We start from the raw sequence: 13,857 nt of genomic DNA on the forward strand, positions 1-13,857 counted from the left end.
TTTGCAATATGAACTTTAAATCTCACAAAGGGCTGCTGGAGCTACAGAAGGGCAGACTCTGCCCTTGCAACGCTCAAGGCGGTACTAAGCTGGGAACACGGAATAACCCTGATCCAAGAACTGGTATTATCTCCCCAAACCAGAGTCAGTGAGAGTAACTCTGTTGCTTGTTCCCTCTCCACCCCCTAGCCACCGGCTTGGTCCTGACCTCACTGTTTCACTCCAAGACCTTCCATGCCATATCTCTGCTCCTATTTCCCTCCTCCAAATAGATCATCCACCAAATCAAGAAAAATAAACGCATTTCAAGCCAATGGCACTTTGAGCCAGACTCCAATCTCTTGAGACATCTCTTAGAACATGTACCCAAACAAGCAAGACCTGATTCTTCCATTGATTCCTTCCAAAAATCTACAAATATCCCTCAAGCCTAGTCTACTAAGCCACCCAGATCCTGTTTCTCCATTAAAATTGGGCTTCTGTAAAATTTATCATCATATGTATTATTTAGGATTAATTTGAAAATGGCACAAACTCAAAACTAACAGTGATTCAAACAAGATACATGTCATTTTTACTTTACATAAAGGGATGTCTTGGGGCTGGTCCAGAAGCTTCATGATGTCATCTGAGACCCAAGCATCTTCTCTCTTTTTCCTCTGCTGCCATTAATATGTTGCCTATGGTCTAAGGTAGCTACTGGAGTTCTAGCCATTTCATCCCTTTTCTATGCAGCAGGAAGGAAGAAAGGAAAATGCATGCTGGAATACACAACAGTTTCTACCACCATTTTTGGCACTTCTCTGTTTCTCTTTCTTTTCTTCTGTTCAGATGCCTCAAGACTGTGAGAAATCCTTCCTCTTTCCTGAGCGTTCTCATAGCAAATTGTATACATCGTGATCATTTATTAAAGTTAATTAACATTTATTACATCCCTATGATATATCCCCAACACCTAGCCCAGTGTTTGACACAAAGAAGATTAACAGAAAGTGGTGTCTCTTAGGGTCAAGAGAGGCTTATGTGTTCACAAATGATTATGATGCAGGGTACATTTCTGTCACTCAGTTCCAATGTGTGGGGAGTTTTCCCCCACACCACCAAGTAATTCCTTGACTCAGGGAATATAATATAAACTCCCTGAGTTTATGATTTGACTCAGTTCTTACACTGTCCACCCAGAGATAACATCAGGTTCCATTAAGGGCTTAGCCCCACAAGAATGCACCTCCCTGCACCTCCAATGCTAATCATAAGTCCAGATTGTTACCTATACATCTGACTGACTGGCTGTAAATCAGATTTCCACAGCCCCCTCCTTGGGTTTGATCAATTTGCTAGAGTGGCTCATAGAACTCAGGTAACCAGTTTACTAGATTACTGGTTTATTACAAAGGTATTAAAGGATATGAATCAACAGCCAGATGAAGACATAGGATGAGGTCCAAAACAAAGGAGTTTCTGACCCCATGGTGGTGTAGCCTGGCACAGGTGGCATATGGATGTGTTCTGGTTCACCAACCTGGAGGCTTCCTGGAAGCTCTCTAAGCCCAGTCCTTTTGGGCTTTTAGGGAGGCTTCATTATACAGGCATGACTAATTAAATCATTGGCCATTCGAAATTGATTTAACTTGCAGCCCCTCTCCCCTTTCTGGGAGTTAGGGTACAGGACTGAAAGTTCCAACCCTTTTGGTCACATGGTTGGTGTATCTGGCAACCAGCCCCCATTAAGTTCATCCCCAAAGTTACAGTATTAACAAGGACACCCTGATCTTGGTCAAGACCTAGGAAATTCCTGGGATTTCAGGAGTTATGTGCCAGGAACAGTGGGTGAAGACAATATGTATTCCTAATTATACGTCACAGTGTCACATGGGGTACAAAGTTCTATTACAAATATGTGAACATTGACCATGATAGCACAGAGTAAGCTGGTTACTTGGAGCAGAGAATGGAAAGGTATATGAGGTGGCAGCACCCCCACAGTAGAGAACATCTGAGCAGGGCTTTGAATGACATACAAAATTCTGCCAAGTAAAGAAGACAGGACTTTCAGGAGTCCTATATGCAAATGTAGTGTCAGGTGAAAGTCCTGATGGTGCAGCCAATTCTTGCATGTGACCAGAGTTCAAGATACATGGGTTGAATGGCAGGAGAAGATGGGCAGTTTATCAAAAAGTCTTGTAGGCTATGCCAAGGAGTTTGGATTTCTTCTTGTATTCCAGGAACTCTGATTATAAATTTCCCTAAGACCCATTCAGTGTGCTTATTTATGAAGCACATTTTCTTGTACTTTCTCCCAGAAATTCTGATTCCATGAGGATTTCATTTTAATAGGCACCCTGAGTGATTCAGAAATCCTCAGCATGGTAGTTTGGTGGCCACGAGCCAGTGTTGAATTAAAGCAGATACAGATGATGATCAGACTTGAATTAAAGCAGATAATAGATGATTATCAGACTTGGATTTTAGTGATAGAAAGGGTGGCGTTGTGGATGTCAAGAATGGAAGCAGGAGACATGTTAGGCAGCTCTGATAATTGTTCAGGTAAGACTTAATAAGTGTTGATTCTGAGGAGTGACAGTAGAAGTGAAGGGAGTTTAGAGAATCAGTTTGGAAGTGTGAGTGACAGGACCTGGTGACATTGATTGTGGTAGATTGAAAAATAAAAAGTTGAAAATAGCTCAGGTTTTTAAGCTTGAATGACTTAGCAGGTGTTGAGGCTATTAAACAAGTTAGTGAAAAGAAGGGAAAGAATAAGTTTGGGAAATAAAAAGTTTCATTTGAGGGCTTATTAAGTTGGGGATACCTGGAGGGGGTGCTTCATTTTTCTTTGTATTACAGTATGGGTATGTGTACCCAAGCCAACACACAGACAATCACACCTCTTGTTATATTGCACATTCCTCTGGGGCACAGAAATGACCTTGGTATTTGGCATATGCTTCACTTTCCCTGGCATATAGCCACTTAGAATTGAAGGTGAGGAGGCATTCATTAGAATAAGCATATGTCCCCTCCTCACCTACTTTCCCAAATGGTAGCATGGTGAAAGATGATCTCTACTTCCGAGATGTGAGGATGCTCTTTGTTCTGTGAATCTAAAAGAAATCCAAAGTTTTAATCAAAAAAGAGAAAACATGAACACTTTGGGAAACAATCAGTTATGACATTTCAATCATGCCATCCCTTGGGTGCTGCTGTTCTCTTGCTGTGCTGCTAGGCTACCCACACAAACTTGCTTCTTAAGTGTGTCCTTGTTTGCACATCTTTGTGTTAGTTGGCATACATATTTTCTCTTGTTTCTTTGATTTGGGGTCATGGTTGATCATGTTCTCTTTCTGAAAACGATAAATCTTTGAACACGATAAACAAGCTTTTTTTTATAATTATATAAGATCTCAGAGGCTATTCTATTCCAGAAGCCACCCCCTACCTCTTTTTTTCCTATTCTGTTCTACTAATATCTTTTCCCTGACCTGCCTCAGACTTTCCAGGAGAAGCTGGACAGGAGTCACTAGAGTTCCTGTTGGTAGAAACAACTACTGCCTTAGAAAACAGTGATAAGTCAGGACCAAGGACAGTGGCGAAGTGGTGGTGGGTTCCAGATTTAGGCTCCATGCTTAGATGATTTGTATATCACAGGTGTTCCATAAGCATTAAATCAAATTGAAAATATGAGTAGAAGAATTAATGTGCATTTCCATTAAATTAGCATGAGCTAGCCAATGTGAATATCATACTAGCTCTCTCAGCTTTATGTACAAAACTCTTATTTTCCTTCTGGTACAAGTGATAGAAAAAAAAACACTGATCCTGAAACAATGCTGTTACCATATCTGAGGAGGAATCACATCCTTTTCTTTGCTTTGAGTGTGTGCATGTGTGTGTATAGTGCTGATATCCTCATCAGGTGATATTTCAAATATCTTCTTAGAACCACACAGAGTCATATTTCCTACTAGTATGGTTTTATGTTCTTTAAGAAAGTCCTACATTTTAGTTTTGTAGGCAATGCACAATTGTGGCTGTCATAAGAACCAAATTCTTTCTAATCTCTGTTTTGGCACTAAACACATTATATAAAATGGAGGAACTAGCAATGGGAATTAAAGCAAATCTTAAAAGGTCTTAGCATCCTTTAGAATTAAGAGTCACAGTATTGACATTCTGTCTTCAAGAACTAATCATCATGCCCATTAGGAAAAAAGAGCACATAAATCTCCTAAAATGAAAGTAAAAGAGCCATGTAGAAATTAAACCCCAAAAACGTTACCTTAGAAAAACTTACTAAATAAAAGTCATGTAAGGAATGGATTCTTAGCCTGCTATCCATGAAGTCCAGTGGGCTTCCAGATGTCTGTAGACCCCAGTAAACTATATGCAGAATTATGTGACAATGGATATTTGTACATTTTCATTCCCCCTAGAGAGAGTGAAATTTCCCAAAGAGTACAAAACTCAAAAGGCATCAGTAACTATCTTCTAGAAATCATTCTAGATCTTTGAACGTAAAAACAATGAACACTGATTTCCTGGTTATCCGTGGTACTAATGTGTAATATTTAAGATTTTGTTCACTTGTGGGTGACAGAAAATCTCAAATAGCAGTAAATAAGATAGAAGATAGAAGTTTATTCCTTTCTCATTGTGTTAGTTTCAGTTCTCTTGGAAGCGGACGCCAGAAATGGGATTAAAGGTACAAGGATTTTATTAGGAGAAATACCTGAATGAAAAATAATGAGGGAGCTAGAGAAGCTCAGGGAGACAGACTGTAATGCAAGTGCCGCCTGTGAAGAGGAGAGGGCAAGGAGGCTGACTGGGAGGGTCTAAGGCTGCTGTGCAGTCTAAAGCACATTCATCAAAGCCATTGGGGGTGGTTGACAGGGACTCCCATGTCTCTCCAAAACCACTAGTGGGGAGCAACCCATGAGAGTCATGGCCTCAATGGACACCTAGGTGATAGAAATCAAAGTGCAGCGGTCTCTTGGTCAGTTACCCTCCATGTTGAAGGAGGTCTGTGAAACACATTCTCATGGCTGTCATGCTTGTATAACAGAATCCCAAAGGTAAGTGGATCAGAGCTAGTAAAGCAGTGTCTCAACCCTATTAGGCAGCCAAGCTCCTTGTGTGTTGCTGCCTCACCCTCCCCAGCATGCAGCTTTCTCCTCATGGGCAGAGATGACTAATACAAGTGTAGCCATTATATCTGAATTCCAGAAAATGAAGTAAGGGATGAAGAAGGGGTCACCCCCCCTACTTTTGAGGACATTTCTATCCTGAAAGCCATACATAGCACTATGCTTGTATCCCACTGGCCAACATTGTCATTAACCCCACCCAGCTACAGAAAAGACTGGGAAAATGTATTTTTCATTTTGGGCAACCGTGTGTGGGGCTAAAAATTGGGGTTTCTTTTACCAAAAAAAAAAGAATGAGAGAACAGATATGAGGGAACAAATAGCAGTTTCTGCCACTGAGAAGCAGAGAAATACAGTCAACATGGATAATAACACACAAATATTCCAAGAAGTATTTACAATGGGGCATTTTACTTTGTATGTCATCAAAGATGCAGATAAGGGTGAAAGCAAATGTGCAATGTACTCATACTTTCAAATTTTCAGGCCTTTATATGTACAGACTCTTTTTTAGTTTGGCCTTGTTTTTGGCAATCTGATATCCAGTTGTTTTGAAAGACTAGATATCTGTATGATTATATAAGATTTGATAGAGTGGCCCACAGCACTCGAGTAACCAGTTTTATTCACTAGATTACTGGTTTATTACAAATAATAAAGGTATTAAAGGATATGCATCAATAGCCAGATGAAGACATAGGATGAGGTCCAGAACAAAAGAGTTCCAGACCCCATGGAGGTGGGGCCTGGCATGGGTGGCAATCAAGAATCTGTAAGATTCTAAATAATAGCAGCTAAGACCTCATTTGAACTTAACTCTATATTCAAGAGTCTTTGAATGGTGATGTCCTCTAAGGTCAGAGCTATTCTGGAAAGAGCATTTTGAGAAACATATTATCTTTCACTATGCTTTTTCCAGGTCTACTCACAGGAGCTAAGTATGGCTGTAGAGTGGGAGATTGTGGCACCTGCACAGTGATGATATCATGCTATAACCCCTTTATCAAGAGGATAAGGTACCTTGCAGCAAAGTCCAGATATGGTTGTATTTTTAGAGTCTTAAACTTTGTTCTATTCCTTCACTTGATAATATGTATTGAGTACCTGCTGTGTGACAAGAACTGTGCTAGGCACTGGGGGTACAGTGGTGGACAAGATAGACATGTTCCCAGGAATATGAATCAGTTCAAAAAAAAATGTACCATCAGTGAGGATAACATATGGTCAAAGAATCCCCTGTTGAAAGTTGAAAGGCTGTCTGATTCCCTATGCTGTCTGGGGAGGAAAAGAAAGGGTGAACTGGCAGTGAAGGATAATGCCATCATCACACTTTTATATTACTATTACAGCCTACTAACTGATATCCTTGCTCCCACCCTTGACCCTCTCCCCACCCCCACCACTTGGTAAATCCCATACATCAGTCAGAGAGATCACTTTCAAGTATAAATCAGATCACCATACTTTCCTACATTGGTTTCCCATTACATTTAACATCTCTTTATGTTTGATATTTATCCTTCTTCATGTTTGCCAAGTTTCTTGGATCTGTGGCTTGATGTCTTCTATCAGCTTTGGAAATTTCTCAAGCCATCATCTCTTCAAATATTTATTCTTTCTCCTCTCTCCCCCTTCCTCTCTCTCATCTCCTCTCTCTCCCCTTCCTCTCTCTCCTCTCTCTCCTCTCTCCCCCCTCCTCTCTCTTCTTTCTCCCCTCTCTCCCACCTCCTCGATCTCTTCTCTTCCCCCTCCTTTCTCTTGGACTCTGATTATGCCTATCTTAGATCATTTTGCATCATTATACAGATCTCAGATGAAGGCTAAGTATCTGAGCACTGGTAAGATTTCAGAGATCTGCCTGTATTTCACAGCCAAGTCACCTGCTTCCTGAACTCTGGATTATCCCTCCCTTTACAGCCTAGCGGCCCACTTTTGAGTTCACCAGGGTGTTCTCTTTGCTCTCCTATCTCACATCTATGCTTTGGGAGATCTCTTGCAGCCATGCCTCCCTGCCTTTAGCCTCTGGAGGGTGGCAGTTGCCCTGTACTCTGTGAAGCCTGAGTGCCTTCAGTTTTCTCTCAATTCTCCTGCTTCCCCCCCCCCCCCACCACCTCCTGCTCTGTCTTTCTCATCTAAGAGTCCATGCGCATGAAGAGTTTTTTTCAGCTCTCTTTCCCTACCCCTAGTTTTAGGGTATTACCCTACTTTTAGGGTATTACCCTCAGCACTCAGTGAAGTTTGATGGGGAAGAGTTTGAGGAAAGTGCAGTCCAGCTTTGTATTTTAATTTGTGACATCAGCCCATATTAAATGTTTGTTGAAAGTTGGTCTGGTTTCTCCTTACTCCATCTCCGTTCATTTCAGTTAGAGATGAGAACAGTTGTTACCACGTCTCTCTTATAAAGGACTTCTACTTAATGGAGTTTAGTTCACTTAAGTTTCTTTACATACTCAGCATCTGATGAATTTTTAAAAAACTATAATGATATAGCTTATATGACCTGCTTTGGATTTTAGAATGAGAGTGAAGGTCTCTTAGAACTTTCTAGATGAAGCCTTACAGTTACCTACCTTGCTCCTCCCTGTCTCCCAGACTGGAATCCTACCATTCCTCCTGGGTTCATTGTGCTCCAACTTCCCTGACCTTTCTGTCCCTCTTTCTGTCCCTGAACATCCCAAGCTCATTTCTGCCGCTTGTGCATGTGTTGTCCTCTGTGTGGGATGTTTGTTCCCTTAATCTTTCATGTCTGACTCCTTCAAATCATTCAGGTTCCAGCAAAAATGTTATATTATCAGTCCTCTCTGATCACTTTAAAATAGCAATGCCCAAATCGCCTCTGCAACTCCTTATTCCCTTAGCCTGTATTATTTTTTTTCATAGCACTTCTCACTATCTCAGTTTATGTACGCATGTATGTGTGTGTGTGTGTGTGTGTGTGTGTGTGTATATAGTCTATGTATATTTGTATTGTCTGTCTTCCCTCAACTAAAATATATATTCTAAAAGGGGAGGAATTTTATCTGTCTTGTTCAGCAATGAATCATAGTGCCTGGAACTCTGTCTGGCACATAATAAACACTCAATAAATATATACATGTAGTTATAAATGAATAATATTCTCCTAATCTTTCTTTTGTGTTTATGGGTGCAATACTGCTTAAAAACCTATACATTTTGCTTCTAAAAAATGGGCATGAGCTGAAGACAGAATGTATTTGCAAAGCCTGAAGAATTGTGTAAAACTCGCCATAGTGGAGGTGCTGGGTGAATGCTCAGTTCCCTTTCCCACTGGATACAATATAATTTTTACTTTTGCATTCTGAAGATAATATGCAGCCGAGACCTGTCAGATCCCCATATGCTCTCTGTAAGGTGCTGCTATCACCACAATAGAAAGCACAGGAAGCACCAAGACCAGGATTCATCCTGTTCAGATGAGGGTATGCTTCTTCCTCATAGGGTTCAAAAAGCATGGCTAGCCCCATAGGTTAAAGTAAGAGAACAGTATGAGCCCCACTGCTTGGTCACTGCCCATACATGAAACTGAGCTGGAAACCAGGAGTGAAGCCTGGGGTGTGTGGCTATTTTGTAACTGATTTCTCAGAAATCAGCTGAAAGAGCAGAAGACTTTTTCTTTTGGAAGAAAACTCTGACATTGCTGAGTTTGTTTTTTTGTTCTAATTAGATGGGACCTATCCTTCTTACATCTTCCAAACTCAAAGAAACAAGAGCCATGTGCATTGAGGGTTATAATTTTGTAGTTCTTTTACAAAGTGGAAAATAATCTGATTTTAAAGCTGAATGAATATTTCAGCTCCCAAAAAGATTTGTTAAATGTAGGACTTATTCAGAAGACATATAATAGGAGTTTTTGTAAATTTGGAGACGTTTCTCATAAGGCAGCACCTTGTTAGGACTTTGCCTCAAATGAAAGGGTACCTCAGACTCCTGACTTTAAATTATTTATACGTTGCCCATAAAAATGCTGTTGTTACTTGTTTTTCTCTAGGTTAAAGAGGTTCACTTATGAGGAGAGGATACAAGAGGGAAAAGATAGAGGCAACATAGAGAGTAACCAAACATCACATTCTCTGGGCTTGAAGGAATTTCAGGTCCTGTTTATGTCCTTTGAAACCTCATTACTTGGAGGGAGCGAATTCTGCCTGGATGCTCTTATGAGACCTGGCTGTTCACAGCCATGAGATATTCTTTCTTTTAGTAGACGCTGCTGAGATCCTGGTGTTGCAGTGTAGCCAGAAGACAACTTCCAAAATGGGGTTTCACCTTTGAAGTTAGACTCCAAAGAGAAAATGCTAAGAAGGAAAAAGTTTGGTAGAGAAATAGGCAGTGTTTCCTTCTTGATTGTCTTCTGGCTTAATGGTTGCACTTTGTAAACAAATTTCTATGTGCTAAAGTGATAGGGCAGTGGTGGGCAGTTAGAAGGCACTCAGGAGGTTTTGTATTGTTTTGTTTTCTCAACTTGAGTGCACTTTGCTTCACTTCTCTGAAGGACTTAAAGGGGGTAACCTTTATTTTAATGATTCCCATTCTGGACTACGCACTGAAACCACTGGGAATCTAAAAAATATATATCTATACTCTTGGTCTGAGGTGCTTCTTGGGCCTTGGAAATTTTAAACTTCCTCTGGTGATTCCATAGGCTGAGAACCTGTAATGAAAGGTGAGGACCAGTAATCACAGCCACCCAGTCTGAGAAAAAGAGACACCTAGGATGAGAAGGATTTTCCAGGGCCTCTCCTCCAATTTTAATGTGCAAGCAAGTTGCCTGGGGATCTTGTTAGAGTGCAGGTTCTTCAGTGCATCTGGGGTGGGGCCCAAGATTCTGCACTTCTAACCTTTCTGTGCTTCCAGGAGAGGATTGCCAAGTGTCAGGGAACCCAGTGTGGATTCAGCACTCCTGGGATGGTAATGTCCATCTACACATTGCTGAGGAACCATCCAGGGCTCTCTCTGGATCAGTTAACTGATGCCCTTGGTGGTAGGTTATATAATATATAATATTTATATATATACTTAAATATTTATTTATATTTAAATATATATTTATTTATAATTATGTATATATTTATATATTTATATTTCTATAATGTATATAATATATATTTATATTTATATATAAATATTTAAATTTATATTTATATATAATTTATATATATAACTTACATATATGTAATATGTGTGTATATATTTATTTATTTTGACATTTTAAAAAATGTTTATTTTTGAGAGAGAGAGAGAGTGAGCATAAGCAGGGGAGGGGCTCGAGTGCACAAACTGTGAGATCAGGACCTGAGTCAAAGCCAGAAGCCCAACCGACTGAGCCACCCAGGCACCCTGTGTGTTTTTATTTTTAAATAATGGTGATGGTGAGAGCTGATATTAGACACTATGTGCCACATGCTATATTAATACTATATAAAGATTATCTCATTTAATCTTTATGATACTTTTATAAGATAGGCATTATTACCATCCCATGTCGTAGATGGAGAAACTGAGGTTTAGAGAGTTTAATTTATTTAAAGTTATACCACCAATAAGTGGAAGAGTTACTTTGTTCAAATCAAGATTCAAGCAAGATCCACACGTTGCACTTTGCTCATATAGTTCTTGTCTTTCTTAATTTATAAAAGTCTCCTCCCTTTTTTATTGTTTGCTTATTTTTACAAACAAAGCCAGTTTATTCATTTGCTCTTGGAAAGGGTCCAGTTTTCTCTACATGCCACTCTCTACCACCACTCTCTCCTTGGAGTGAGTGCTCTCAAGATCATATTGGATATCAGAGGGCTGTTGATGAATACTACATGAGATCAAAGAGATTGAGATATTCTGGTGATACTTATTTCAAATAACTTTATCCAGTCTAGAGTGATTTGATCAAGTTTAACAGCTCAGTTGTGTGTGGGGGTGGAGGAGGTCTTCATTAATAATATTCTAAACAATTTTCAAAATTAAAAAAATTTTTTTAATGTTTATTTACTTTTGAGGGAGAGAGACAGAGCACAAGAAGGGGAAGGGCAGAGAGAGAGGGGGACACAGAATCTGAAGCAGGCTCCAGGCTCTGAGCTGTGAGCAGAGTCTGACACAGGGCTTGAACTCATGGACTATGAGATCATGACCTGAGCCAAAGTCAGATGCTTAACCAACTGAGCCACCAGGCGCCCCCCTTTTTTTAATTAAAAAAAATTTTTTTAACTAAACAATTTTTTAAAACAATAGCCTCCCAGATTCTATTTCTGGTGAAACTCTTCATGGCTCTGTCTTTTCCTCCTGACTCCTGAGGACCCTGTTTCCCTGCCAGAGAACACGAGGTTAAAGCTCATGTTTCTAGTTCGTTCGCACACATGGAAGACCAGAGCAAATGGAAGTAATAAGGAGAGCTACAGCACATAAACTGTCTCCTTCCTGATTTCCTTTAGATTCTATTATGCATTAGATCTCATGGATGTTTATAATGTGAACAAGTGATGAGGGAGTTTTCAAATTTTAGAGTGCTTACAACTTCTATGGGGAATGTGAAGAGTAAAAATTAAATCCTGGGATTAAACCCCAGAGAACTTGCTTCAATGGCTTTGTTTTTTCAGTGACACCATAGATTGGGGGGTGGGGGAGAATGTGGCCTATGGACCATTTGAAAGAAACACTGACCTAATGATTTATTGTAAATAAATTGTGTGCTCAGTTGCTTCCAAAGTTTAATAATTGCCTTTGCTGCTATGTAATGACTTTGATCGGTCAACTGAAGCTTAGTTTTTGAATGTGCCTGTAGACCAAGTTTCTAGCTTGAAATCATTGTGTTCTTTGAGCACCTAGCACAAGCAGAAGATACAAAACTGTTTACAGAGAGAAAATACAAATAGCTGAACTGTTGAACTCTACCTCAGGACTCTCAACCCAATATCCCGAGTTACTGACAAAAAAAATCTGACTTTGTAGATTATGTAGACTGAAATGTCAAATAGGGCTTTCTTCTTGGATGGGGCCCTTACTTCCATCATGATTTGGCAGACTGTGTCTCTCTCTAGGTTACTTGAGTAACACAGTTGAGTTTTTCTCCTTCAGGTAACCTATGCCATACCCCTGGATACAGGCCCATAACTGATGCATGCAAGATTTTCTATAAAATAGAAAGGAACACATTATTGAATGTGTTTTGTTCTAATTAAACAAAATATTTATCAGATGTGTTAGGGGAATAGCCATTGTTACTCATACAAGGTCCCTTCTTATCCCAAGGTCTGTAATTGCTGTTTGTTATTTGATTTTGGGTAGATGCTTACTCTCATTTACTGAACTTGCCCTGGTAGTCACATAATGAGCATTATTATGATATTAGCTGTAGGTCAGTCACTTTGATATTAGCTGTAGGTCATTGTTTCAAGGGGTCTTTCCTGATCTGTTTGTCTGTATCGGGTGCCCTGCCCCTGGTTGCTCCTGCAGCCCTCTGTGCACACCCACATCACAGCATTGGTCACACTGTAGTATAATTCCCATTTGCTCTCCTATCTGTCCACCAGGCAGCACGCTGCTTGACAGTGGAGACTGTGTATCTCCAGGGCTGGTCACCATGCACTGATTGAGTGGCCACTCTGTCAGTATTTGCTACATGAATAAATGAACAAACACCCTTGATATAAGGGACATACGATTGCCCTTTGGATGTTAAACTATGAAATCAGTGTGTCATAAATAAGAACTGAGTGATAATAGTAATCATAATAATTGTTAATATATAATTAATTATTAAATATTATTAACAGTCAACTATTATTAATATTTACTGCTGAGTGCCAGACCTTGTTATAAGATTTTTACATATTTTAAATTCTTTTTAATGTTTGTTTATTTTTGAGACACACACACACACACACATACACACACACACACACACAGAGTGTGAGTGGAGAAGGGGCAGAGAGAGAGGGAGACACAGAATCCAAAGCAGACTCCAGGCTCTGAGCCGTTAGCACAGAGCCTGATGTGGGCCTCAAACCCATGAACTGTGAGATCATGACCTGAGCCGAAGTCGGACAGGTCAACTAATTTTCTCATTAGCTTAGATTTTTTTTCTTTCTATAATTTATTTTTTTATAATTTACATCCAAGTTAGCACATGGTACAACAATGATTTCAGGAGTAGTTTCCTTAAGCCGCTTACCCATTTAGCCCATCCCCCCCTCACAACCACTCCAGTAACCCTCTGCTTGTTCTCCATATTTAAGAGTCTGTAATGTTTTGTCCCCGTCCCTGTTTTTATATTATTTTTGCTTCCCTTCCCTTATGTTCATCTGTTTTGTATCTTAAAGTAGCTTAGATTTTTTTTTATTAGAAGTTAGTATAGATATGTTTACACACATGGTTCTTTTTCATAACATTTAGCAGTATTGATTATGTATTATGTTTCAACTAGTAGTCACACTTTTATTTAGTAGTTAGTAGAGGGGACTTTGCTTCCCACCTGGGATCTACATTTCATCTCCAGCTTCAGTAACTCACCCCAGAAGACCAACCCCTTCTGAGGCTGGACCAGCTGCTTTTCCACCTAGGTGAGGACCAAGTACCCTACTAGAATCAAGATTTAGTCCATAGAGGAGTGACATCAGTAAGATGGTGAAATGGGAGTTTTCTCCTGTCTTTTCCCCCAGAGAACACCAATTTTAACAATTATCCATGGGTAAGAGTGACTTATGGGAAT

The 13,857-nt window shown here is 39.8% G+C and overlaps 1 pseudogene; it reads left to right on the top strand.

Annotated features, from left to right (window-relative positions):
• Window positions 1–1,184: 1,184 nt before the first annotated feature.
• The window catches only part of LOC128314101 (aldehyde oxidase-like), a 73,580-nt pseudogene continuing 60,907 nt past the window's right edge, over window positions 1,185–13,857 (top strand).

This window comes from Acinonyx jubatus, chromosome C1 (genome assembly GCF_027475565.1).
Source record: "Acinonyx jubatus isolate Ajub_Pintada_27869175 chromosome C1, VMU_Ajub_asm_v1.0, whole genome shotgun sequence".
In the NCBI taxonomy this organism is placed as follows: domain Eukaryota; kingdom Metazoa; phylum Chordata; class Mammalia; order Carnivora; family Felidae; genus Acinonyx; species Acinonyx jubatus.